The 27,761-nt window shown below is 39.4% G+C and overlaps 1 protein-coding gene and 1 pseudogene across 1 annotated transcript in view; one reads left to right on the top strand and one right to left on the bottom strand.

Moving 5' to 3' along the window:
* The window catches only part of SOX6 (SRY-box transcription factor 6), a 375,577-nt gene that overhangs the window by 29,029 nt on the left and 318,787 nt on the right, over positions 1–27,761 (top strand).
* Positions 7,624–7,742, bottom strand: LOC122733176 (annotated as a pseudogene).

A 27,761-nucleotide genomic window follows, 5' to 3' on the forward strand; every position in this document is an offset into this window, starting at 1 on the left:
AAGAATCATCAAGACTTGTTTAGGACCTAGGGCAAGTTTGGCACAGAATTGTTTGGGCACTGACCCCATGGTTGGAAAGTTATCCTTGTCTCTCAGTAGAATGAGATTTTTTAACTCTCCACTTCAGCTCCTGATTCCAACTCCTAGGAATGTGTGTACTCTGGACATTTGTGTGCAAGCTGTGGAAGATGTGGAATGTGATTGTGTGAGTGACAGCTCGCAGTAGATTCCTATAAGAGTCTTCAGATAACATGCGACGAAGAACCAGGCTCTCCTAATGAAAAGGAAATTTATATTAAAAAAGAAAAGCCCATGAAAGAGTTTAGCATTCAGGCCAGGGCAACACAAACAAGCATTTTAAGGGGATGGTTTAAGGCTGTTGCTTTTTCCCATTGTTTTGACTGTATTGATGAAGCATCCGGTGCTCTCTGCCTGAAATCCCCTCCTTTCTATTTCTCATTCATGATTTTGAATGGAAGGCCACTTTAGGTCATGGGAGAAATTGGAAGGGTTTAGAAATTTTGCATAAGAAAATAAGAAATACATTGAGTATTCATTGTCAAATGTCTAGAATTCTTATCTCCAATATATTGGGCATTTAAAATTCTTGGACTGCCATAGTTTCCCAAGACCACCTATCCTCTCAACCAAGAATGAAATAATGCAGGTCTTCAAAGTAAGGAGGATGCAGCTTTGTCTCATTCTTCTTCCTCTTATTATCATCATCATAATTATCATTATCACTATTATTGGAGTGGGACTGGAATTTTTTCTCTCAACTCCCCTGTTTGACAGATTTTCTATTATGTTTGCAGCAAACTCTTATCTGGAATCCAAATCATCAAAATGCACAAAGAAGCAGGTTTTCCTGTAGTTCTGGTGTTTGTCAGAATGGCCCAGTAGCTCTGCTTGCCATATCTTCTGAGTCACTCACACTCAGCCTTATTTGGGGGGTTAAGTGTATCCTGTTGCTATCAATTTCTTTACAGATTCATAAACCAGTTAGAAGATCTATGGTGAATGGCTTTTGGTCAACAGAAGAGTTTGATCCCCAGTCCTTCTGGAGAAACAAGAGTTGGCTTCTGCTGTTATATTTTTATATCACCAACCATTTATAGCCTTGGAAATGCTCTTTTGGTTGTAGTCTTTCTCCCCAATATTCTCAGCATCCTTTTTTATGGGTCCAGAATTGAAAAGTCGCCTTGGGTTGTCATGATGCCATGGTCCCAGAGCAAGTCTGAAAGGATGGAGTCAACTCCTCTATCTCTATGACCTATGGAAGTCACTTACCCTCTCTGGGGTTGTTTTCTTATTTGTAAAATGAAGGTAACTGATGTCAAAGGCCACTTCTAGCTTGAAATATCTGATCTCAGATGTTCATTTATTTATCTATTTACTTATTCATTCATTTATCTGTCCATTTATTCATTTATTTATCCATTCATCAACCTATTCATTTATTTGCTTATTTATTATTTCTAAATTCTGCTTACATGGCTTCTTATTTGGGGGTTCTGAGAAATTATTTAGGTGACTCTTTTCTGCTATTTTTCTCAGTTGCCTACACAACAAGGAATAACTGGGGTTCCCTTCTCCAGACATGGGAGGCTGCTTTCCGGCCATAGAGTCGCTTGAGCTGAATGGGTTCTGTGTGATTTGTATCTCCCCCAAAGCTATGTTAGATTTCTAGCTCTGCTGCTTATTTCCCCTGTGATCATGGACATCACCTAACTATTCAGAACCTTAGTTTTCAAATCTGCAAAATGAGTGAGTTGGATTACATGACCCCCAAGCTCTGTTCCTTCCAGCTGTGTATCTATGATTCTGTGATCATCAATTCTCTGAATCAGCCACTTTTAGAGTCCATTTGGGCCATGTGATGAGAGGACTGAGGAGCTGGTTCTCTCATGCTGTTTCCTCTTCCTTACACATGGTTTAGGGGAAAACAAGGTGGGTAGAGTGGGGGTTAGAGGGAAGGCAACAAAAAAGAAGAAAACTTTCCTGCTGTTTTCCACTCTTCACCAAGCAAAGCAAGCTGATAAAAAGTTACCGGTCTTTGTGTGTGTGCGTGTGTGTGCGTGTGTGTGTGTGTGCGTGTGCGTGCGCGCACATGTGTGAAAGCTTTAGCTGACTGTATCTTTTGGTTTCCACCTTCCTCTAAATTTCCAGCCCAGTTTCCTTTTTATCAGGAGGCCTTTCAGGAGGCCCTCACAAAAGCCCTTTGATGGACCCTTCAGTGCAATTTTCCTTTTTCCTTTTGTTGTCTCTTAATAGAGTGTCTTCAACCCTTATCCCAACTCTGAGTACTCCTGGATTTTCATTCTTCCTTCCCCTGGACCGTGATTACTAGGTTCGTTGGAGAACACAATTTTTTTTCCCCTTTTGATCTTTAATGTCCTCCTACTGCTGTGTTATGGGGTCCAACCCAAGGGATGGTTTTTGAATTAAAGGGATTCTTGATCTCTAACACTTAGCTCCTTAAATAGCTTTCAACAATTTCTTCCTTAAGCACCTCTGCCTAGGCCCAACACTCTATAATACCACACACAGTAGGTACTTAATAAATATGTGTGAGATGAAATAATTTTACTTGGCCCAATATTAATGGCTAAGAATGCTGTTTTGGCAAATACATGTGACCTTGAGTGAGTCTTTTCACCTTCTCTGGCCTCAGTTTACTCCTCTGCAATTGAGAGTTTAGACTAAGTGGTATCCAATGTTCCCTCTATCCTAGATGTTGAAATGTACAATTTTCTATTCCAACCGCTCAGTGATAGCCCGAAGCCTTCACTCTATCTACACCATGATCTTTGATTTACAACCATTTATTAAGCATTTTGTTAAACAGTAGAAAGAGTATGGGGTTAGAGGAAGGAGATGTAGGTTTTATTCCTGCTTTGGTCCCTCACTCCCTAGGTGAATGTGGTCAGTCATTTTAATCTCTCTGCGCCTCAGGTTCCTTAGCTACAAAGTGAAATGGTGGGATTAGGGGGCCTTTGCAGTCTCTTCATATTCTATAGCCATGATCCTCTGTTTTTCTCTGTTCTGGGTGCTGGAGACTTAAAGATAGACATATCCCAGTCCACTTTTTAAAGGACTTTATGAAATCTCACTAATGCAGAGAGGTTTGGATCAACTTAATTAATTTACTTCGACTGCTTGAAAGAATTACACATCGGTTCTTGTCTGGATTTTGCTCCTAGCTAGGTTGGGTGGCCTTGGCCAAAGTATTCCATGTCCCTTCATTTTCTACCTCAGTAAAATGAAAAAGTTGGACTCCATGGGGTCTTCCAGGTTCCTTCTAATTCTTGCACTTTGTGATTCCTATTGAGGGAATTTGTATTGAAGCTGGAGAGTCAGGTGATCAGAGTCATATCCATGTTCCACTTCCTTCCGTTAGGCTGTTCTTGATCTTCCTTAGCCTCTACTTTCTGATGTCGAGATCTTTGTTGAGGACACAGAGCTGAAAGTTGTCATCAGATTTTTATACCTCAAAAAGTACACTGTCAAATGCTGTGTTTGTTGATCTAGCCACTTCAAACTGGCCCATTCTGGGAAGCCCATCATTTGAGAAGTAGGAAAACAGGAATGATACCAATGGGCCATCAGGTACCATATCCTGGTAAAGGGAGCAAGCAAAAATTCTAGGAAAGAACACATTGAAGCTGAGAGTAATGGGCCTGGGCCATTAGCTTTGAAAATAGCACTTGTTATTGACTGTCCTGACATGTGCTTTTTAAAGTATAGGCATCTTTTAGTGGAAGGGCTGAAATATCAAATCTCCAATACTGACTAACAATGTATGTACATAGGCATGTTTTCTCCATGGGAATACCACGCACAACACCCTAAACTGGCACCTTTCTACTGACCAAAGCAGCCTATCTCTCACATTTTGGGATGATGCCAAGCCCATAGAAGAAGTTGCCAGGGTATAAAGAAATGAATCCTTAAGTAGTGACCTGCGGCAAGATCTTACTAGGAAGACCTTGTCACTTCTTAAGGGAAACAGAAGGGACAGACTAAAAAGCACTGCCTTAGGGTCAGTGTTCCAAGTCCTAAGATGATACTTTGGTCTTAAATAGCAGGATCATGAGAACCAATATGGTGGTATGCATGGAAGGCCAGCCTTGGCTTGGGGAAGTTCTTGGTTAACTTCTGTGACACATTGTATCTCTGTGACTGAGGGTAAGTCACTTTGCCTCTTTACCCCTGGCGGCTCTCTCAAATCTAGGAAGGGAAGTTTCCATACCTGAAGTTCTCTATACCAATGAAGTCAGAAATCCCAATCTGGACCACTGGCCAAAGTGGTTCCTCTGTTATTATGAAAAACAGTCATAAAATGGTCCTGTGAAAACCACCAGGAGTATTGGAATTCACTGTGTTTCATCATTAATTCTTTTTGAATATGTGATAGAATAGGAATGCACAGACCTATAGCCTATAGTGCTTTGCGGTTCATGAAGCTCTTTTCTCACAATCACCCTGTGGGGCAGGTGAGGTAAATAAAGGGTGGGCCAAAAGTCACAAAGGGGTCTGATGTTTTAATAACTTTTTCAAAATTAGTTTTTCTTTATTTCTTATATGTATATATATATATCCTATATATATATATACTGTATATGATGCTATGGTATTATAAATGAAAAACAAAAAATAAAGGAGTGGTTAAATATTGAAACTCCTTTGTGACTTTGGGCCCACCCTGCATAATGAAAATGGAAGAAAGGGAAGAAATGAGCCTCAGAGGGATTATTGATTTGCCTAAGGTCAAACAGCAAGTATATAGCAGAAGGACTCAGACACAAGTCTCCTGCCTCTCCCCAGTTCAGTGCTCCCTCCTCTATATAGGGCTATCTTTATGCTACATGGGAGCTCTGGTCTTGTCCACACTCTCTCATCTATCTGGTTCCTTTCACCCCCAATGCTGGGGTCAGGTTCTTTTCCAATGCCAACCTTTCATTGCTCTTCCCTTTCTCTGACTGGCTCTCTTTTTGTTCTTATCCCTTCCCGACTGCCTCCTTTCTCTTGGGCACTGTGGAGCAGCTCTGTGTGGTAAGAGGTCTTTGCTTCCCAGTTGTTCCTTCCTCTCTTTCCCACTGCTCCTTGGTCTTCTCCTTTTGTGCCCTAAGAAAATCAGACTTTGCTATGTGCCTTCCATTCAAGTGTATGCATATGACTCTCTTTCACTCCTTGTCATCATCCATTTCTTCCCTCCAGTCTTTGCCCAGTTTGACCCAATAATTCTCTGGGTTACTGGGTTGGTTAACCTAGTCATTTTAGGACTGTTCTGATTTACTGAATATTAGTCTACAGCTCCCTGGGCCCCCTTTCAGCTTCCTTTTGTGTGTTGTCTTTCCTCATTAGAATGTAAGCTACTGGAGGGCAGGGGCTTTCTATTTGTATCCCTAGTGCTCCTGCCACCTAATTAGTGCTTAATAAATGCTTATTGACTTAACTTGATATGGCCTTTGAGCCCACAGGGTCTTCTTCTGTCTTGAGGAGGGCGTGTATTTTTTATTGGGAGCTCCCTGCTGAGTCCTGAGGTCAGCAAACAGAAGCAGGTTTACCTTTTTGTCATCTACGGTACCCTGCCCTGGGCTGTGCTGCTTGTCTTTGAGGTCTCGACATGCGCACTCCTGCAGGGATGATTTGGGCTAGCTCCTTCATTCTACAGATCAGTAAACTAAGTCGTTTAACCCTTGTTGCCTCAGTTTCCCCACCTGTAAAATGATCTGGAGAAGGAAATGGCAAACTACTGTAGTATCTGCCAAGAAAACCCCAAATGGGGCCATGAAGAATCAAACATGACTGAAAGGAACTAACAGCAAAGAAAACTAAGTCTGGGAGAAGCAGAGTGATTTGCCTGTGGGCATACAGAAGCGTCAGCTGAGCTGGATCTTGAACTCAGGTCTTCTGATTGTGAGTCTAATGTTCCCTCTACTATATCACATCTTCTATGCCCAAATGAGAACCCAGCTGCTTGCTTGACTCTGCCAACTCATTAATGGTATGTTGGTGACTGTCTTTGGTCTTCTTAATTTTGAATAATGAGAGTTGCTTCTTGGACATGGATTCACCTGGATCTATGGGTGGTTTCTGCATTGCCATTGTGCTCTGATATCATATATGAGTCAGTCAATAGATAAACAATTATTAAGTACCTACTGTGTTCTAGGCATTGTGCTAAGCACTAGGGATCCAAAAAGAGGCAAAAGACAGTCCCTGCTTTCAAGGAACTCTCAGTCTAATGGGGGGGGGGAGGCAACAAGCAAACAAATATGTACAGAAAGGCTATAGGGAGGTTAAGTTGGAAATAATCAACAGGGAGGAAGCATTAGAACTAAGGGGGTGGAGAAGGGCTTCCTGTACAGTGGGATTTTAGCTGGGATAGAAGGAAACCAGGGGAGCCAAGAGATGGTGATGAGAGGGAGAGCACTCCAGGCATGGGATTTCTCTAAACCTTTTAGTAATCCTTCTTTCATGACGTCCCAAGTTGTTCCTGATCCTTCCTCCCCCACCAGTTAACATCCCTCCCTCCTCAGATTGTCATCTATGTATTGAATACCCTCCCAGTAGAATGTAAGCTCCTTGTGGGAAGGACTGTCTTTGTCACTTGATTTCCCCAGTGCTTGAAATGTAAGTGCTAATGTCTGTTGAGTTGAATAGTAGAGGTCACTGCTCAGCAAAACCTGAGATGTGACAATCAGAGGGCATGCTTTTGTCAATCCAAAGAATGGTTTTGTTGGGGAAGTGGTTCAATAATCTGGCTAGTAACACAACTGATAAGTAGATAATCTATCATATTAAAAAGAGATATATAAATGCCAAAATGTTTTGGGCATCATTGGGGACCACATGGGTCTTTTGTTAGGAAAGGCATCAAGGAGGTGAAGGCCAGTGAGATTTCCTCACCAAAGTTTAAGGGAGAACCTCTTTCCTTCAGACACTTTTGCCCAAGGTGATTATTATGGATTTAACTATCTTTTATATTAAAGGGTCAGCATGACATAGTGACTGGAATTCTGGACACGGAGTCAAGAAGACCCAACTTCAAATTCCAACCCTCTTACCCTTGCTAGCTATGTGATCATGGGCAAATCCCTTAGTCTCTTTAAGCCTCAGTTTTCTTATCTGTAAAAAGGGAATGATAATATTGGTAGGACTTTCCTCATGTGTTTGTTGTGAGGCTTAAGCTTTGCCAACTTTAAAAGCTTCCAAAAATAATAAAAAAATAAATAATATTGTGATTGTAAATTGTGAATAATTGTAAATAAATAGTGATTATTATGTGGCATGGACGGAGCATCATTACGAATGGGTCACAGATTTTTCTGCCAGCTTCCGTTACAACCAGTGCCCTTTCTGGGACAAAACTAAATTCCCATTGTTATTGTTCATTTGTGTCTGACTCATTGTGACCCCATTGACCATAGCATGCCAATACTGTCCATGGGGTTTTCTTGGCAGAGATAGCAGGGTGGTTTTCCATTTCCTTCTCCAGTGGATTATGGCAAAGAGAGGTTAGGTGACTTGCCTAAAATCACACAGCTAAGTGACTATCTGAGGCCAGATTTGAACTCAGGTCTTCCTGACTCCAGGTCCAGTGCTCTATTTTTTTAAAGCCTATAGCATCCAGTATTCTCAGATGGTCTCCCATCCAAGTACTAACTAGGCCAGACCCTGCTTAGCTTCCTAGATCAGATGAGATTGAGTATATTCAGTGTGGTATGACTGTAGATGAATTCCCACTACCCATAGCTTTTTAAAAGTTCCATAGCTTTAAGTTTAGGAATATCCATAAAGCCAGGGAATATTGCATGTTTAATCTTATCATTTTTTACCTGAAGTGTGAATATGAGATTCACTTATGTGCTGCTCATGATTATTTGTATGTTTTGTTATAATTTCATCTGTGAATAGAGTGTGGACCCAGAATCAGGAATATGTGGGTTCAAATCCAGCCTCATCCCCTTAGTAGCTGTGTGACCCTGGATGAGTCACACTTCTCTAACCTTCAGTTTCACCATATGTAAGATAGGATGTTAATAGCATCTTCTTCACAGGGTTGTTCTGATGATCTATGAAGTACTTTGCAAACCTTAAAGACTTTTTTTTTAAGTGGTACTGTGGATAGAGTATTATGCCTGGAGTCAGGAAGACTCCTCTTCCTGAATTCAAATACGGCCTCAGACATTTACAAGCTGTGTGACCCTGGACAAGTCACTTAACCCTGTTTGCCTCAGTTTCCTCTTCTATAAAATGAGCTGGAGAAGGAAATGGAAAAACACTCTAGTATCTTTACCAAGAAAACCCCAAAAGGGGTCACAAAGAGTCAACCTTGACTACAAAATGACTGAACAATATGTTCTAGGCACTGTGCTAAGATCTAGGTATACAACATACATGTTAGTTCCTGACTTCAGGGAGGTTGCATTCCAGTTCTAACAGGAGAAGATAATACAAACGGGAGATTGGATGGTCAGGGATGTCATAGGAATAGAGACACATTTGAGTCATGAAGTGAGAGAAGAAGCTTTCTGGTGGTTTTTAAAGGTAGCAAAATATGTTTTGCCAAAAACATGTGAGTTGTGGTGACAATAATGCTGATGCTACTAAATGGTTGGGGCACAGTCAGCACAGCATTAACTCTTTGGATCAATAAGATGGTTGAGAATCCTGAATTGATTCTCCTGTGGGTCATATTTCATCAGTGATATGGGTTCTGTTTTATTTTCATGTTACTTTCTTCTCTTATTTTACTCAAAATAAATGGAAACATTTTCTCCTTCTGGCCCTCACCCTTGGCTTTGGGGTAGAACATAAACAATGAACCATGGTGGGGTGAAGGAAAATCAGGATGAGAACTAGTTCACTGGGTCAGCAAATGTCCAGGATGGGATAAAGTTGTTTGTGTCTCCTGGCTTCATTGGAATGTATTGGAACCCATGCCTTATTTTAGCTTCTGCTCTCAAGAGTCATAGCTCACCTGTCCCCACATGCATGTGAATCCTTGATAAATATTCTTCGATGAAGACAAGGAGCAAAGGACTGGGGGAAAGGTAGGGATTAAAGATGACGAACATTTAGAGGTCAGATGCAACTGGGATCCCACCCCCTGATGATAAGCACTAATGGAGAAAATTCCCGAAGAAAACAATCTGCTTTAGATTAGCCGGGCAGCCTCCCTCCTGTCGCCAAGGCCTGGGCAGAAGTGAATTTCCCAGTTGTTGAGGGTGAACGGCCTCAGGTTTCTCTGGTGATGAACTTTCGTTTTCCTTAGCCCTCCTTGCTCTGCCAGTCCTGCTGTTTTGCAACAAGGCTTAAAATGCTTTAAGTGCTTTGACCGTGGTAATGAATGAAAATGTCTTTCCAGCACTGAGAGGATTGCATTAGACTGAATAGTCACCTTCTTTGTAAAAGCGCTATTAGAGAGGGGCAGCTGTAAGTAAGGATAACGATTTGTGTCCACTGCTTATTTACTGAAAATTGTAAATGTATTATTTATTGAGAGCTCTCCAGACAGTGCTTGTCAGAATAAAAATGTCAGCTCTGAGCAAAATGTTATAATACATAATAAAAATGCTAGGTGCGCATTTTAGAGAGACAACTAATTAGACCTGCCTTTCTTTAAAGAAAGACAGTAAAAATGTCTAATGTTAGGGACATTTTCAATTTGGAGAGATTCTCTTTTCCCACCTTACCCACTCCCCACCCCCAGCTTTGGCATTGGCTTTGGAAAACTTATCAGCCTCAAAAAAATCTATGTATATATAATAATTCTAATAACTCCGTATTGTTGCCATTAGGAATTGCTCCCGAGACCTGGGGAGGCGGGCTGGCAGAGGAGGCCCGCTATCCCAGAGTGAGCAGCTGTTTCTACCTCCATGTTTTGTCTGAAACTCCAAGATGTCACTTCCTCCCTGAGCAGCGCTCATGGAAAACTGCCTCCAGTGTAAACAACATAAAATTATTAAGCTTATTCCTCAGCCGTGCTAATTAACCCCAAACAAATTTCACATTAAGGAAACAGAATTCAATCAATGTAAATGTTATTGCTGTGTATTACTGTAAGCAATAATACAGTGGCTAAAATAATTAATTATTTGGGGAAATCATCGTTTTTTTTTGAAGAGAAAGTCTTCATTCTGCGAGGGCGCTAAATATCAGGCGGCTTTTTCTTCCTCCTTTAAGCCCCCTCCAGGCACAGCGCAGTCAAGATCAGGGCCGGGAAAGCATGGGTGACGCCCCGTCATTTTGATGGGGAAGGGGAATGTTTTGGTGCCATCTAGTCAGAGTTTGCCGGCTTTCTGTGCTCTGGTATAATACATTTGCAGACTTCATCTGTCGTTACACATAGTAGTCCACAGTTACATTAGCAGCTCCCCCCCTCCCAAACTTTGCTCCCCAAAGGGAGAATTCACTTCTCTGCAGATAAAGTGATGTATCCCCTACACCATCGTGCTCTGGTTTGGGAAAGCATCGCCAATAACTCACGGCAATATTTCCTCTTTTTTGTCTGATTTTGTCAAACAGAACTCTTAATTAAAATCTCAAATAAACTGGGTTTTGCCAGAATATGAAAGTCATCATTAGATCCAACCCTCTTTCCTACTCCTTCATGGAAATATTTCCTAAGAACCTGCTTAATGGGCAAACCAGTTAAATTTACCTAACCTGGTTAGAAATGTATAAGAGGTTTAGACCTGTCAGGGGGCAGGCAATGGTGGTCAGTATTGCTTATGGTATTATTATCTTGCGTGGACTCAGAATTTGCAATCCATTGTTCAGACTCTTATAGGGCCAAAGCACCCTCATCATCAGTAAAAAGTGCTCACAGTTTTAAAAGAACTACCAGGTTGTTAAAGTAGCACAGTGGTTAAGTTATGCTCTTTAGGTATAACAGAGTCTCTGATAACTATGAATAACAGCTGTCATCATCATCCCATCCCATCATCCTCCTCATCATCATTGGCTAGTCATCCTCAGAAGACCCGAGGAGTTGTGTAGTACAGAAGCCAGATGGCATGGAATGTTATTTTCCATACAGTCGAATGCAGATTGGATTAATCTGGATTTATTTATCACTTAGGGACAATGGATTGTGTAGAGTACAAAATGCAATTCAGATGATATTTATAATAAGATCATTCTGAGATACGACACATTCCTTAACTGGTGCCTACCGTCGGATGTTAAATAAGGAAATTTTGAAACATGAAGAAATCTAACTAGGGAGTAAAAATCTAATGGCATTTCACCCAAGTTAATGAACACAAACCATTTCTTTATAATTGATGAATGTGACTCCTTACCCTCATCCAGCCTTCCTTAGTATTCCTTGAGTGCCCTGTTTCATGGATAGCTCTAATTCCTTGCATGTCTCTAGTCAACCTGTGTCTTGGTCCTGGTAGGAGTATTTAATCTCTTCATCGTATTTTAAATACCCAACAAGCAGGTTGATATTAAATATTTACAATGAGGTGAAAACTAACAGAGGGAACCAGGGTGTTTCAAGGCACTTACCAGAGTACACCACCATGAAAAATAAAAATGCCCATATATTTCACACCCCTAGTTGGGGAGAAATTAAAACAGCCTGGAAGAAGTGATGCTCAAGACAACACCCAACATTCCACTCTCTTTATTGTGTCTTTCTTTGAGTTTCACTGATTGGTTCAAGATTATGACTTGATATTTTGCCTCATTATAGCTTCATTTCTTGCTAGATGGTTATTCCGTTTTCTCCTTGTTTGGGCATTTATTTTTATTTTTTCTAATCCTAAAACACCTTTAGAAATGTTATTCGATGGCATTACTTTGATAGTTGATAATATATCACAGATGATAGGAAGCCATGTACAGTAATTGAAAGAATCAGATACAATTTAGTAAACAGAAAATTCCTATTCAACATTTCCCATACATTTTAAAGACCTGTGTTTATGAGTATAATTTAGAAAAATGTTTTCAGTGATATATAGGGTAGAAACACACATTTATATCATATCATAGAGTAGCATGATATCTAATAGCTAACAATTCAACCAACATTTATTAAGCAAGCACCCACTATGTGTAAGATGCTGTTTTAGGGATTGTAAAAAAAAAAATCTATTTTATTCAAACCTTTATAATAATTAGCATTTATGGAACACCGAAGTGATTGGAGGACACTTTGAAAATATAATTAGTTAAACCATACAATATCTCTGCTTAATATTCCTAGATTTTAAAGGTGCTGTATAATACCAAATAATGCTATGAATGTCCTCAAATTGATGTTCTGGTTAGATGTTCTATTACTGCATTTTTAAAATTGGATGCAAAAGGCTCGGTTCTACTATTTTATTTCTATTATGACTACATTCGGTAACCTGCAGCAAACATGCTTTTTATATGTTTTTTTTCCCTCATCTTCACCCTCCCCCCCCCCCGCTAAATCATTTAAAATTATTTTAAAAAAAAGAAAAGGGGGGCAGTCAAAAAGAGACTTCAGAATTTGAAACCCAGTGGCCCTGAAGTGATGGGAAAATGGCCAAGGTGTCATAGGTAATTTCTGACCCTGTTTTACGAGTTCTGCTGTTCCTTATTCCCCTTGTCAGCCTGGGAATCCCCGAGGCTGTGCAAACTGGCTGAACATCACTCAATCCCAGTTTTATATCCTCTTTTAATAATGTTGAGTCTATTCTGTCCAACTTTGATTCAGACAACCTGCTTGTCTTGAAAAAGTGATATATTTAATCAGTGGCTCTGTCTCCAGCATAGCTCCCACTGCGTGAGACTCCAGCCAGAGAGTGGTACAGTGTCCTGTCACTTCTGTTTGAATAGGTAATGTGGAGCCGATCAGCCGAAAAGACAGGAGCTGGAACTGCTTGTTAGGACACATGATCAAAAGCCACTCTCTGCTTTCTGCCAATCAAACCTCATGTCGCCTTGTGGGGCAGACATTAAATAGATTTTTTCCCCCTGCCTTCCACTGTGGGCACTTTGCCAGCTTGACATGTGAACTGTTACAAAAGATAGCAGAGTTTCCACCGCTCGCTTGCTGCTTTAAAATATTACCGAACACTTGCTGTTGAAATTAAATATTTATCATAATGTATTGCAATAGATTTATAGGATGACCACCCTGTTTCCTTTACATTCTAATTTGTAGCTGCTTGGGGGAAATCAACAATAGGCATTGGTTTTCTAGGCAAAAGAAGGTTTAAAAAAAATACCACCACCACCCACACAAACTGCATAACTCTGCCAAATAGTTTTAAACAAGACGATGGGAGATTTTCTAAAACAGTCTCACTGTTTAATGTTTCGATTATATAGGGGATTTTTTTCAGCTGTTAAAAAAAGAATCTTCCTAAGTTATGGACAGCAGGATAGTTTTTATTATTTTTTTTATTTTTGAGTCACATGCAAAGGTATTTGGATGAATTTAGTTGCAAACAAAGTCGAGGATTTCATTCTCTGTGCTGACTGGAAAGATATATTTTTCATCTCTACAGAGCACTTCCATAGGTATGCTCCAATTTGTAACTTGCCCTTATGGGTGCCTTTTCTTCCATTTAATCTTTTCCTTCTACCTTGCACACCACTCTGTCTCATAGCCACCTCATCTCTCTACCCATGGCAAGCCTCTATGCTGATGACCCAGACCTGACACCCAAACTTCGCAAAAGGAAAATGAAGTTCTTGGTAGTGATTCTTTTTCCATTGGCTTTCAAAGCTTCTACCACAGCCTCCAGAACCTAGATATTAGCTTTTAAAACTCTCCAACCTGGGTTGGTGCTTTGCTATCCCCACACTTTTCAGTTGGTTCTTGCTGGGCCCATTCTAATGATCATTTTAAAAGGAGTTAAACATTTTCACCAAAACATACCATGGCAATCTAGTGGAACTCATTTAAACAGGGAGCTCCACATAAACAGCTGCTCCTTCAATAAGCCATTCTTTATAATACCCTTATTACCTTCTAGTGTCTCAAATTCTGATTAGTCAACAGTGCTGATTGCTGCGTGGCATGCCGTTGCCCATCTTCTTTCGGCTCAGCTGCTCATGTAGTTGCTGTTATTTGATTACAACACAACTTGTGCATTGTTTCCCCAAGTTATTCTTCATATTGTGTATCTTTAAAACTTGACATTAGCCAAGGAAGTGGTAAAGATGGGGGCCAGGGATGGGAAACTTTCTTTGCATTCATTGGTGGGAGGCTGGGGGGAGCAGAGAGAAAGTATGGCAAAAGAAATACATGGATGAAGAAGTCTCCTATCACAAAGACTTGTTTTTGAGTCCGAGAATGAATGTCAATTAAGGCAATATGTGTGAAAGTGCACTGAGTGGCACAACATTCGATAAAAGTAAAAGACTGATGGTAAACTAAAAAAAGAAAAAACACCAAACACCACAGCAACGCTAAACAGTATCTGTGTGTATAGAATTCAACACAGAGGCTCTAAAATGGGACTTCTTCACCTGGAATCTGTGAACTTTTTTTTTTTTATAATTATATTTCAACATTATTGGTTTCCTTTGTAATCCTATGTATTTTATTTAATGCATTTAAAAACATTATTCTGAGATAATGCCTATAGGCATCACCGGATTGCCAAAGGGGTCCAAGATACACACACAAAAAGAGGTTAAGAACCTTTGGTCCAAAAATAAAAGAAAAATAAAAAAGGTTAAGATGTGTTAAAAAGTAGGTGTTGGAATTGGTCCCACCTGGAATTTCCTAGAATCAGAGAGATCATGTCTTTATCACTGCCCTGGGGCTTGAAAATTGGAACCACTGCTCAATGCCACCACTCCCACCATCACGATCAGTGCTTGATTGGAGAAGATGAAGTGCTCTCTGTTTAAGTTACAACTAGGTAGGGGTAGGAGAAATTGCCCTAGTGAAGCTTTAATTTCAATGATTCCTTTGTTGTGACCCTTCAGAATCTAGTCATCGAGAGTCGGAAATGCTGACACAGGAGAAATGCAACCCCATTACAGGCCCTAAATCTGTTATTGTGCTCTGGAGTCTGCTCTGAAAATAGCCAAGCTCTTTTTGTAAATTAAAATCGGTGTGAATGGGAACAGATGTTGGCATGCTTTACTTTATCTGCAGGGATCCCAGTTAAGGGGGAGGAGGGTCAGCAAGGTTAGATGGTAGGAATTATGGCAAATGTGCAAATGACAAGATCGACGGTTATAGAAAGTCTGTTCTGTATAAGGATATAAGTAAACATAATTAGTAGTTACTTTTGATAGTCCAGATGATGATTATGCCTATACTACTGTACCCAGAAAAAAAAAGAGAAGGGGGTTGTTGTCAATCCCATCAGAGCTGGTACACACTTGTGCTCTCCCTTCTCCCATTGTGGAAGGGTCTAGCTTCCATTTCTCTTCATCACTTCACATTCACTATGAACTGAATGGGATTGGACAGTAGGTGTTATTGACCGGCATTATCTGAGCATAACTTTCTACCATTGATATTGAAGGGTAGGCTTTGTACACATTTCATATGTGTGTCAAAAATAATGAAAATGGGTTATGCTCTAAAAATGTGCCATTTATCAACTAGCTTGCATAGTCAATTTAAATAAGTCTCGCAGAAGTTTGTCTTGATTTGAAAAAATAGCATAGGATGAATTTATTTATAAGAACCTTAATAGTTTCTCTCAATTCCTTTTACATTTTAGATTACCTTATAATTTTCTAAATCTACATGAACAATAATGATCAATTTTGTCAGTATTATTCACACCTTTTATTAATTTAACATAGATGAATAAATGTGAATGTTGTGAAGAGTTGATTGGGAATAGATTTTAAATCTGACAGTTAGATTACAGGGTACCTAAGAAAAAATGGCTCTTTCACTAGGTACCTAGTAATTTAATTCTTGTTTGAAATTATTATAATTTATTACAGTGTGTGGGTCCTAATGAATGTCTACTATTAAATGAAAAGGAGAAATTGAAATTAAGATTATGAAATTCTTTTAACTCATATCTTAAAATCCTCTTAAACAATTCAGGATATATTAATAAGCTATGTAGGTTTCTTTCCATTTTCTGTAATGACAAATAAAAACATTTTTGTCAGAGCATAAGGAGATCAGAAAATGCTGAATATGTATGCCTTTAAAGCACCAGTCATACAATATTGGCATTTTAAAGAAATGTTAGTGGCCATTATAACAGCATAAAAATTGACAACCTCTTTCAAATGTTTCTTTGCATTATATGCTGGCCTCTCTAGCAGTTCTGTTTTCCAGAAACGGCTTGCTCTCCTGGGTATTACATATTTGGCTGAGGGTGGTATAGACCTATGAGCTATGTCAATGCATCATTTAAAAAAAAATCTTAATTCCAACAACTGGGGAGATTTTGTAGACCATGTAAAAATTTTAAATAAAAGCTCCCAGAGAAAGAACAGTCATTTAAAATAATCATTATCTCCTATTTTTTAGATAACTTGGAAAATTAATAAAATGGAGATTGTCTTTGTCTTTTTTTTTTACATTGTCTGAGAGACAAAATAGCAAAGACTAAGTAATACAATGCTCTTCTTTTCTCCCATTTCCTAACCTCAGGAATAATCCAAAGAGCCATTTAAGGGACCCAAGATTATCTTCCCCAAGAAGAGAAGACTTTTCAGTTGTCCTTGATGATTAGCAAATAATTTTACAACAAGAAACAAGAATAAATTGCATTTTAAAACATTAACATACTTTAAAAATAATTCTTAATACTTCTTTATGTTATTTCTGAGATTGGGTTGTTGTTTTTTTTTTGGTGGGTGGGGAATTTCTTCCCCTAAAGAAACCATGGACATGCATCAATAAGTAATGTATCAAGTGAGGGAAAAGCATGAAGAAATTTGGTGGACAGCTTATGTGTCTTATTGGTCAGTATGGTATATGGCCTTTGCCACTCTCTTTAAAAGGGGATCTTAACCCTTTTTGGGTGCATGTCATAGACCTCACTGGCAATCTGGTAGAGCCTAAAGAATTTTAAATGCATAAAATAAAATAGGTAGGACAACAAAGGAAACTGATTACATTAAAATAGTCACTAACCTTTATGTGTATATGTATATATATATATATATATATATATATATACTTGTATGTATGTATGTGTATGTATATATATGTATTTGTGTAGATGTGTGTGCATGTGTGTGCATATATCTATATCTATATCTATATCTATATCTATATCTATATCTATATCTATATCTATATCTATATCTATATCTATATCTACACACACATGCACATTAGTGAATCCCAAGTTGAGAACCCCCTGCTCTTAAGGAATATTCATTTCTATGTCCAAGGGTCAGGACTGATTTTTGGCTGTGCAGTGTTGTGGCTGGTCTCTTTAAAGCTCCTCTGATGCTGAAAAATAGAACGGGGCTTCCTAACATAGTGGCCAGTTGGATGAGGGGGCAGCTGGTGGTTGGATTCCTGCTTAGGTTTTCCATGTCTGTGTGGAGCTCTGCTCTTGGGTCAAGGAACTGTATCCCTGCATGAAGCAAACAAGGCCTTCCATCTTCCCTGCCTTCTTGCCTTCTTTTTTGCCTTTGTCAAAAGAATGCAGGGAAGATTCTGTCTGCTTACAATAGGAGTGGGTGGGTATGTGATTTGTTGCTTCCTGATAAAGCAGGTATGTTTGTGGAGCTCAAGTCGACTCAGGCCCTGAAGACAGAGCTGTATGCAGCCTTCCTCTCTCAGGGATGATGATCCTTCATCTGAGGGGAAAATACATGTTGACGATGGTTGTTTAAACAATCGGATCAAGCTCATTCCGCCCAAGTTTCTATAAATATCAAAGTCTTTTCTCATCCATCAGTAATGTCCACTCCACGTGGTTACTGTTTATCACTCTAACTAGCTGCAGCAGTAAAATTCCAGTGTCCATCCCTCATATACAATTACAAAAGAGTAAGGCTGGCCAACTGCAACATGGGTGCAGGTTAGGAAGACACAGCTTTTCTTATGCAGTTTGGAAAACTAATGGTGATGTAAGGAAAAAAGTCATTCTTAAAAAAAATTGTTTTTGTCAGTTGTGACCTTATAATGCTAAAGAATGTCAAAATATTAACTTTGAAACACATTGGCAATTTACAGGAGTCTGTCTTGTTGGATCTATTGAAGGTTTTTTTTTTTCTTCCCCTTTTCAGTGCCTGGTTGAACTCTGACTGAAAGGTGGAAATATGTTTGCTCTAACATATTTGATGTGATTGAGATGAGATTAAGTGGTTTAAACGATTTAAAAATTATATTTACATTAGTGCAATCTGTTAGCTTAAATGCTAATCTGTCTTTTCATTTGTTTCGTGGGGTAACAAACTGGGCACGAAGGGTTAGATCTGTTCCGAATATCAGTCGTTTTAAACTTGGGGTTCTCCCCATAACCAGCCTCTGAGATCTCCAGGCAAAGTTAAGTTCACTATTTAGACCTTAGCTGTACTTCTTAGCAATGACCTTGTGGGGGTAGAGAAGCATGGCCCAGTGGCACTTTCCAGCTGTATGCAGGCTATCCGTCGGGGTATAATCATGCTCAGTCCCAGCACCGCAGGCTTGGACATATGTTGAGTTTTATTTCTTTCTTCTGACATTAATCCTATTCACCAGCTGTTCTGCCAGCTGCCATTCTTCAGCTTGGAGATTACATTTTGGGGGATACCAACAAAGGTCTAGTTGACCACTGCTCTCCCTCCCTCCCTTCTCTCCCACCCCCTTCCTCCTGCCCCATTTACTTTAGAAATGATTGGATTGGGGGGTTAGGAGGACTCATTTTTTTTTTCTAGTCTCACCTCAGTCCTCTTCATGTGCCTAGACTTTAATGTGATTTATGATCACTTTGAGTGTGTTAGAGATAAGCCTTTAAAAGAGCCCAGATTACCACCTTACTTATAAATCCCCCTTCCATAAAAAAAAGAGTCTGTAGTTTACATTGAAGACTGTAATTAATGTTTCTTATTCTATTATGTAAACAACATCAATTAGTGGCAAAATCTTCTGATGTCCTAAAATCACATTAAAGACGAAAAACGTGCTTTCATTCTATTTTTTCCCCCAGGTTTCTGAGTGTATCTCCATTAAAGATGATACATTTTTTTGAGCTATGGTTTCACTAATCTAGTTTGAACGGGCTATTAAATCTCTGTTACACTCATAATATATACTAATAAGTAGTATAGATTTCTCACTTCGTATTCCAGATGATCTGTCCATAAGCAGGATGTTAAACATCTGTAGTTTAAGCCTTTTGGGACTAACAAATGCATTAATGCTGGAAAGAAATGTGGCTTGAGCAATAAGGTCACAGACCATGTGGTAAAGAAGCGACCCCAATATCATCAGGTCCACACATATATTTTAGTGGTAATCCCCCTATTTTCATACTGGGGGAAAAGCCTAATAGATTTAAATTGTAATCATTCTCAGCCCACATTTAGTATATTAATGGAAGCAAATACACAAAATCCCATATGCCTTATAATTCTCTTAGCGGATGCTTTAACAGCTTTTGCTGCACTGCTCCTCACAATAGTGGCTTAATAAGTAGCCACTTGCTTTCCCCGGTAGTGGGACTAAATGGTAACATCAGTGATTGCTGTGGACCGCTAAAGAAGTAGCAAAGATTTTGCATTTCCCCACCACTTTATAGGACTTATGTAGCTCACAGAAAGCAGACTGAGAGCAATTGAGTTTTAGCGAAGCCAAAGGGCTAGCAAGAGTCATTGTGGCCCTATTCTTCTTGAAGCTTCATTATTCCAATAGATCCTCCATTCCATTGATGGAGGTATTCCCTCCAACACCAGTGCAGACCATACCCTTCCATGGCTGCCTATACGATGGGACTCTCATCCAGTTTTTCCTGTAAGTTAGCAACAAGAGGAGTTGTGAAGTGTGGGCTGGGGTAGGATTGGGGCTTTTTCATGTTCTCTTGAAAAAAAAGGCCCAAATGGGTATTTCCCAAAGGTCTAAGGAATTTTCATCATGCCAAGTACAAGTGACTTGTTGAGCTGGGAGTGAAAAAAGGAAAAAAAAAAAAAGAAAAAGAAAATGAACCTTCCTGAATTAACAGTCAAGAGTGCCCATAACCAAATCTATAGAAATGAGGTAGAAAAGAAGTTCTACCACTGGCCTTGTGGAACAAATACATAAAAAGAGTGAGAAATAAAAGGAAGAAATACTCTTGATTCCCCCAGCCTTGGCTCTCCCCCCAAAGCTTTACCAGGAGCGAACCCCCTTTACTAAATCCGGACATTCTATTTATAGCAATATTCCTCTTTCCATTGGTGGCCAAAGCGCTGCTTATAGGAAAACCTACAGGTGACTAATAGGAGTTGCTCACTAAGTGGAATAATGAATAGTATTAGGTGTCAATTAAATCAAGCTTCCCCGAGGTGCAGGTGCTCCACAATGTACTGACACATTTCAAGTAGCTATGCCACTTCACCCATGCATATGAACAAGCACATTTGCATATTAAAAAGCTGAAAATTATTTAACTGAAGCAAAAGTCTTTTAGAGATGATGGAGGTTATTAAAACTGTTGACAAGAAAGAAGGTAATTGCCTGAAAATGAGAGATGACATTCTGCTATACACAGGGAACGTTGTTTTTGTTGTATTGTGCAGCCGTGCCTGGGTGTATAACCTATTACATTGAGATTGCTCCTATGCAATTAGACCCTTTTTGTCCTCACTTCAATAAGGCTATGATTATGAAGGATTGAAGAACACTTGGCATATTGAATGTCTGTTGTTTTTATAACTTCGTCAGAAATGACAAAACACGTTTTGTGTCCTGTTTTTTCTTTGTAGGCTTATTGATTCTGTGATTATAATATTCATAAAAGACAATGTGTTCATGGCTGAACACTCTGTCATTTATACAGGTTTTATTTTTTTCCCTCTTTTTTCCCCCCGCTGCAACACCGCGTTCGTTTGAATGCCAAGGTGTTAGTCATAAGATGAACAGATTTTTTTTTAAAGTAAAAGATGAATAGGTGAGAAGTTGATCGCACTCATCATTCCAACTATTGCCATGGAAAGTATCTAAAAAAGAGGAATGTTTGGGGAAAGTTTCAGATGGTGATAATTTGCTGGCTGACAAACTTGGAAGCTGTTAGGTTGCTTTCTCTTGAGCATGAGCAACTTGTTCTCCCTTAAAATGTTGGTGGCCATGTTTCTGTGGGCCAAACCATGGATGGGGAACATTTAGTACATAGCATAAGATCATAAGTTTGAAACTGGAGGGGATCTGAACGGCCAATCTCATTCCTTCCATTTTATAGGGGAACAAACTGAAGCATAGAGAAGGGAAATTATGTGACCAGGGTCACACAGGTAGGAAGTAGCAGGGTTAGTATTTGAACACATAGATTTAAAGCTAGAAGAAATCTCAGAAGTCATTTATTCCTGCACCCTGCTTTTACTGAAGAGGAAACAGAAGGCCAGAAAAGGGTGGGGGGAGAGACTCGTCTCCGGTCCCACAGGTAGCAAGGGGGAAGAGCTGGGATTTGAATCCAGACCCTTTGCCTTTCAGCATGGGTCCCAAAGCACGAAATTCTGGATACCATAGGAAACAATGGATTAAAGTGAACTCCTCAGGTTTGGCGTGGAGCTGACTTGGTCCTCCATAGCAAAGACTGCATGTGAAAAGATTCCATTCCTAATCATCTTAATTGGGTTGATGGACATGGAAACCACAGTACCACTAGTTTCAGTTTTTAATAGAGGCACTGTAGGTAGACAAAATGTAAAGTTCATTGTCTTTGTTATCACCCACATTTCTACCTTGGAGCTAGTGTTCTTGGATGAGCTGGGAATGAGTCAGGCTTCCTCCACCTGCCCTCCTAGATGCCCGGTGCCACTTTTCATGTCAAGCTTGTGTGGATCCCCTTCCACTTCGGTGACACATAGGCAATGAGGAAATCTAGGACGACTTTGGCAAGTATGGAGTCTTTGGGAGATGGAAGAAGTCCCAAATGGCCCATAAAGTTTCTAGAGTGTGAGCTGGTGTCCCCTCCCTTGCCTTTCATGTTGCCTTTTTCTGCATAATGATGATGCTTCTTTTCTGTTTTTACCACATCTGGGCTTTAGTAAATTAAGAGGCACACCTAGAATCCCTGTTAGCAGCTGTTGGCTCATTCATCTAAGCTGACATGTTCTCTCTTTGAGCCAGATAGGGGGAAAATGGCTTTAGGCATACCCTTTTTGATTTTACCAAAAAAAAAAAGAAAAAAGAAAAAAAAAAGAAGATAGCTAGTTAAACCTCAATTACCTTGTTTTCTACAGATCTATAGTTTGTTTATTTCCTGTCTCCTTAAGGAAAGCAATGCTGATCTAACCATACAACTTGTGAGTATGTTCCTTGGTAACTGAAGAGTGGAGAGTGGTCCAGATCCTAGAGTTTACTCTCTGTCTACATCCTCCTCCTCAGCTCCTCTCCATTCAAGTGTGCCTCCCCACCAATTTCTAAAGGAGAAATTTGTTCCAGTTGCTTTTTTAGGTCTCATTAAGGAATTGTAAAGGAAGATGATTAACTGAAATTCACCTACTTGGATTTAGAAGAGAATCGATCTATTTTCTTACTATTAAAAAAAGTTTTCTAAAATGAATGTCTTGTGGACTAATTGAAGTCTTGCTTCCTTTGAAATACAATCTTTCTTTAGGGTGCTATTAGTTTTTTTAAAAAATGTTTTAGCATCATTTGCATAATTATGTTTACTGCTTAAATCCATTGTTCTTGTCTTTTTAAAAAATTAATGATATAAATCATACTAATTATTAATAAAACAATGATGTCTTCATAGAAGACTTTTATAATTACGAAGGGTTTTGTGGACCTCGTTTCATTTGACCTTACCAATAACCCTTTAAAGTGGGGAGCACAAGTATTATTCCTGTGAACAAACCATATCTCGGAGAGGGAAGCGACTTGTATCTTATAGGTACCAGAGTGGGATTGAAACCCAGAGTCTTCTTATACTTAAGTCTCATGCTTTTTTTTCTGATGCCTCACTCTGTCTTTTTAAGGATGTGCCAGTTGGTAAGTTTGATGTTTAAGAAATCAGGGTGAAGAAACTTTTTCATTTTAATTTGAACAAAAAATACACATTGGGTATAGTCATGTGAAATGTGGCTAAATGAAACTTGTAAGGATATACTCCAAGAACTGAAGCAATGGAATATTCTGTTTTAGGGCTACCTTTTGGAAAAAGGGAACTCTATGATAATAGCTCACACTCATGTGACCCTTTGAAGTGACAAAATGCTTTCCTGAAAACAACTCTGTAGAACAAGTAAAACAGGTTTGATGATTCCCATTTTGCAGCTGAGTGAACTGAGGCCAAGGGAGTTTGTGTGACAATAATAAAGACTCACCCTTACTAATACATTGCTTTCCTTTTTTTTCAGTTTCCTAAGTTTTATTAAAATACTGTGAGGCCACAGGGAGACACCAAGGAGATAAGTGTCTCTAATACATTGCTTTCTACAAAGAGCTTGCCTCTCAACAACTCTGTGAAGTAAATATTACAAGTTTTATTAATCCTGCTTTTTTTTTTTTTTTTTTAGTGAGGCAATTGGGGTTAAGTGACTTGCCCAGGGTCACACAGCTAGTAAGTGTTAAGTATCTGAGGCCGGATTTGAACTCAGGTACTCCTGACTCCAGGGCCGGTGCTCTATCCACTGCGCCACCTAGATGCCCCAATCCTGCTTTTACAGATTGAGAAACTGAGGTCCAGAAAAAGTAGCTAGTTGATGGTAGAGCTGGGATTTGGACCTGGGTCTTTGGACTGCTGGTCCAGTGTTTTTCTGGCTTTCCTCCCCTGCCTTTTTGGGCATGGACTCTGTATCAACCACAAATACTCCACCATATCATGCTAAAGTAGAGAGCTGGGGATACTTTCTTGAAATCCAGATCAGAGAAAAAGAAGCACTCCTGTCCAGTACCCTTCTGGCCAATCCCTGTAGAAGCTGGGAGCAGGGTTGTATAATAGAATGTTGGGTCTTCATCTCTGCATGGTGATGGTTCAGAGAGATGAGTTTGGCATGGGCCCTAGGTGAGTGTCTCCTTTTTGGAACAACAAATTGAGAAGCTAGGATAGGAAGGAGTGAAGGTAAGAATGAAAACCCACTGATGAAGAAGAGTAGGAATGCTGCAGAGAAGAGTCAGCTAAAAGGTCTGTAGGTTAATTAGGTGGGTATGGTATAAGCTCATGGAGTCGGGAATGGGCCTGGGCATATCTCATTGAATCTGGCTGATCTCAGAAACTGTCTGAGAGCCCATATACAGTGGGAAGGCTCCTCCTTGTCACAAAGCCCTCGATGGGGTTTGCTACACACCATTGTGTTCTTGTCATCTGCCCCCTTACTACAGTGCCCTCCTGCCCTGTCCTCCTCTCTGTGGCACACCCTTTATAAGCACTTGGCAGCACGCCTTCATTGTTACCCGAAGCCCCATGCCCTGAATTGTGCCAAACCCTGGAGTGTGTGTATATGTGTATTCTCATGCTTGTGTGTTCATGGGAGGTACTCTGGAGCATTTGCTAGGTCCAATGAATGTGTCTGCAATAGGTAAGTTGATATATTGGGACCTTCCCAGAATGCATCCTCTTTATCCAGGGCTATTTGCATCCATTATTATACTTGGCCCTCACACCAGCTCTCTGAATGAGGTTATTAGTGCCATGCTACCAATATGGAAAACGGAACTCATAGACATGAAGTGATTTGTCTGAAGTTCTAAGGCTAGTAAATGGAACTGTGACCAAAATCAAAGTCTGTCTTGGTCTTTCCTTTATATCAAGTTGCCGCTATTGCTTCTTTTTTAAAAAAATTATTATTAAGAGTTTAATATCAAACATCGATGTAACCAACTAAACTTGTTAAAAACTATTTACACTTAAATTAATTTTGATTCATGAAGTGTCATAACAGCTTTTCAGTCACTGTCTCTAAGTCCCTGTCAGGATTCTTTATTCATTCATTCTCATTCATTTTTTCTATTATATGGTCATAGTGGGTACTACATTCTTCTACCAGGTTTCTTATTGATTGGAGAAGTTAGTTGTAAAGCTCACTCTGCCCTAGTCTCCCAAGCTGTCTCACACAGAAGGCTCGATCTGGATATGCCTGGGCAAAAAGAGGTGAACTCTGCATTAATTGGCCTCTCTAAGTAAATGTGGCATCCTGGTATGCAGTGGTATAAAGACAACCCACGACTTCCTCAATTCCATAGAGAAGATGATCACATTCTTGGGCCTAGTTAGTTGTACATCTAACTTCTTATTTCACTGACAGAGCTAGCTAGGATTACCATTCTGAAGGCAGCAAGGTATAATAGAATCACTGTACCTAAATTTAAATCCTGGTTCCTGGCCACATCATTTAACAATCTCTCTAGGCCTGAGGTTCCTCACCTATAATAGGAAGGGGTTGGACTATACTTCTGAGGTCCTTTCCAGCCCTGGATTTATATCCCTCTGTTGGAGAGATAATGTCTTTTATAAAAATTTTGTCTCCCACCTGGAGTCCTTATGCAGGTATTTACTTGCAGGAACATGACTCAATATAAGAATAATTTAAAAAGATGCTTTAGTAGATCACTTTTCATTTCTATCCACATTCTTATTTGAACCTCACAAAGACCCTGTGAGATTATTAGCCTCATTTTTACAGATGAGGTAACTAAGTCTCAGAGTTATTAAGCAACTTGCTGAAAGTCATACAGTAAGTGATAAAAGTGGAACTCACACTGTGACTTCCTGAGTCAACATTCATGCATTTTCCATCATGTCAAGCTTTTGCTGCTGCATCATTCTTTCAGTAGGTCAAAGTTCATTCAAACCTGGGCAATGCTCCTGATAGCTAATTTGAACTTTGCGGCAGCATGTTCTAGGACAGAAGCACCTCATTTGGCTTTTTTTTTTTTTTTTTTTGGCTAGCCGCATGGCTGCCCTGTATTATGTTTGTGGCTTTGTGGACACAGAGGTTCTTTAGGTTGGGAGAGTGGTCATTCAGAAAAGCGTATTGGGTTATAGACAGATCTTAAATGGACTAGTAGTTTAAGCTGTCTTCTGCCACAATGTACCCCTCTTCAGAAATTTAAGAGGGCAGAAATGAAAACTTTGGAAGTCATGGTTCCAACGAATTATAGTTCTTGAATTTCTAGTGCTCATATCTCACCTGGCAGTTCTTGCTAAGTTTTGTTTAAATATAATATTTTATATTCTTCCAATTGCATGTTAAAATAATTTTTAAACATTTTTAAACAAGTTTTGAGTTCTAAATTCTATTCTTCCCTTCCCCCCTCCCTGTGATGGTAATCGATCTAATATAGGTTATACATGTGCAATCATGTAAAACATTTCCATATTAGTCATTTTGTATAAGAATATTCAAACAATAAAAAAGAATGAAAGAAAGAAGGAAGGAAGGAAGAAAGAGAAAGAGAAAGAAAAACAGTATGTTTCTCAGACAATATCAGTTCTTTCTCTGGAGGTAGACAGCATGCTTCATCATGAGTCCTTTGGATCATCTTTACAATATTGTTGTTAATGTGTACAATGATCTCCTGGTTCTACTCACTTCACTTTGCATCAGTTCATGTAAGAATTTCCAGGGTTTTTTTTTTTCTGAAACCATCCTGCTTGCCATTTCTTATATCTTGCTAAATTTTAAAGCAATTTCTGTAGTTAAAGTGTTATAACCTGGGGCTCAAGGTCATTTGCATAAGACTCTCCTAATTGGTAGATAATGATTATTCAATTCTCCCTGCTGTGCTCAGGCATCTCTCTACATGTTGACTTCTTCCGGAGTCCTTCTCTTCCTCCAGGGACCTCTCCCTGAAAAGGACCTGCAACCATGTGTCTCCTCTTTAGAACTAGAAGAACAACAGAATGTCCATCAATAGGGGAATGCCTAAACAAGTTGTGGTATATGAATGTATTGGAATACTATTGTGCCATAAGAAATGATGAGCAGGAGGAGTTCAGAGAAATTACATGAACTGATACTGAGAGGAGCAGAACCAGGAGAACATTGTACACAGTATCAGCAACATTGTGTGATAAACAATGGTGATAGATTTGGCTCTTCTCAGCAGTGCAATGATACAAAACAGTTTCAAAGAACTCTTGATAGAAAATGTTCTCAACATCCAGAAAAAAGAGCTGTGTATTATGAATGCAGATTGAACCATACTGTTTCTACTTTTGGACTGTTTTATTCCCCTTCTTTTTGAGGTTTTTCCCTTGTGCTCTGATTTTTCTTTCACAAGATGACTAATGTAGAAATATGTTTAATGTGATTGTACATATGCAACCTATATCAGACTGCTTTCCATCTTGGGGAGGAGGAAGGGAAGGGAGGTTGGGAGAAAAATTTGGAACTAAAAATCCTATGAAAATAAATGTTGAAAACTATCCTAATAAAATACTTTTTAAAAAAAGATTAAATAAAAATTAAAAAAAGAACTAGAAGAATGAGGATTTCTCCTCTCTTAAGCTCTTAATAGCTCAGTTCCCCTACTCCCCAGTAGAAGCATGGGTAATCATGCTCCACCAATGAGAAGAATTTTATGTGAATGGAATTGAGCTCCATATTACAATATTGTGAGGAATGCAAACATATAATTTCATATCATATACAGGAAAAATCAAGTAACTAGAATGGCCAGGGAATTGAATGATTAGAGCAGGAATTCCTAACTGCATTTGTGTCATGGACCCCTTGACAGCCTGGTG

This window comes from Dromiciops gliroides, chromosome 6 (genome assembly GCF_019393635.1).
Source record: "Dromiciops gliroides isolate mDroGli1 chromosome 6, mDroGli1.pri, whole genome shotgun sequence".
Taxonomy (NCBI): Eukaryota; Metazoa; Chordata; class Mammalia; order Microbiotheria; family Microbiotheriidae; genus Dromiciops; species Dromiciops gliroides.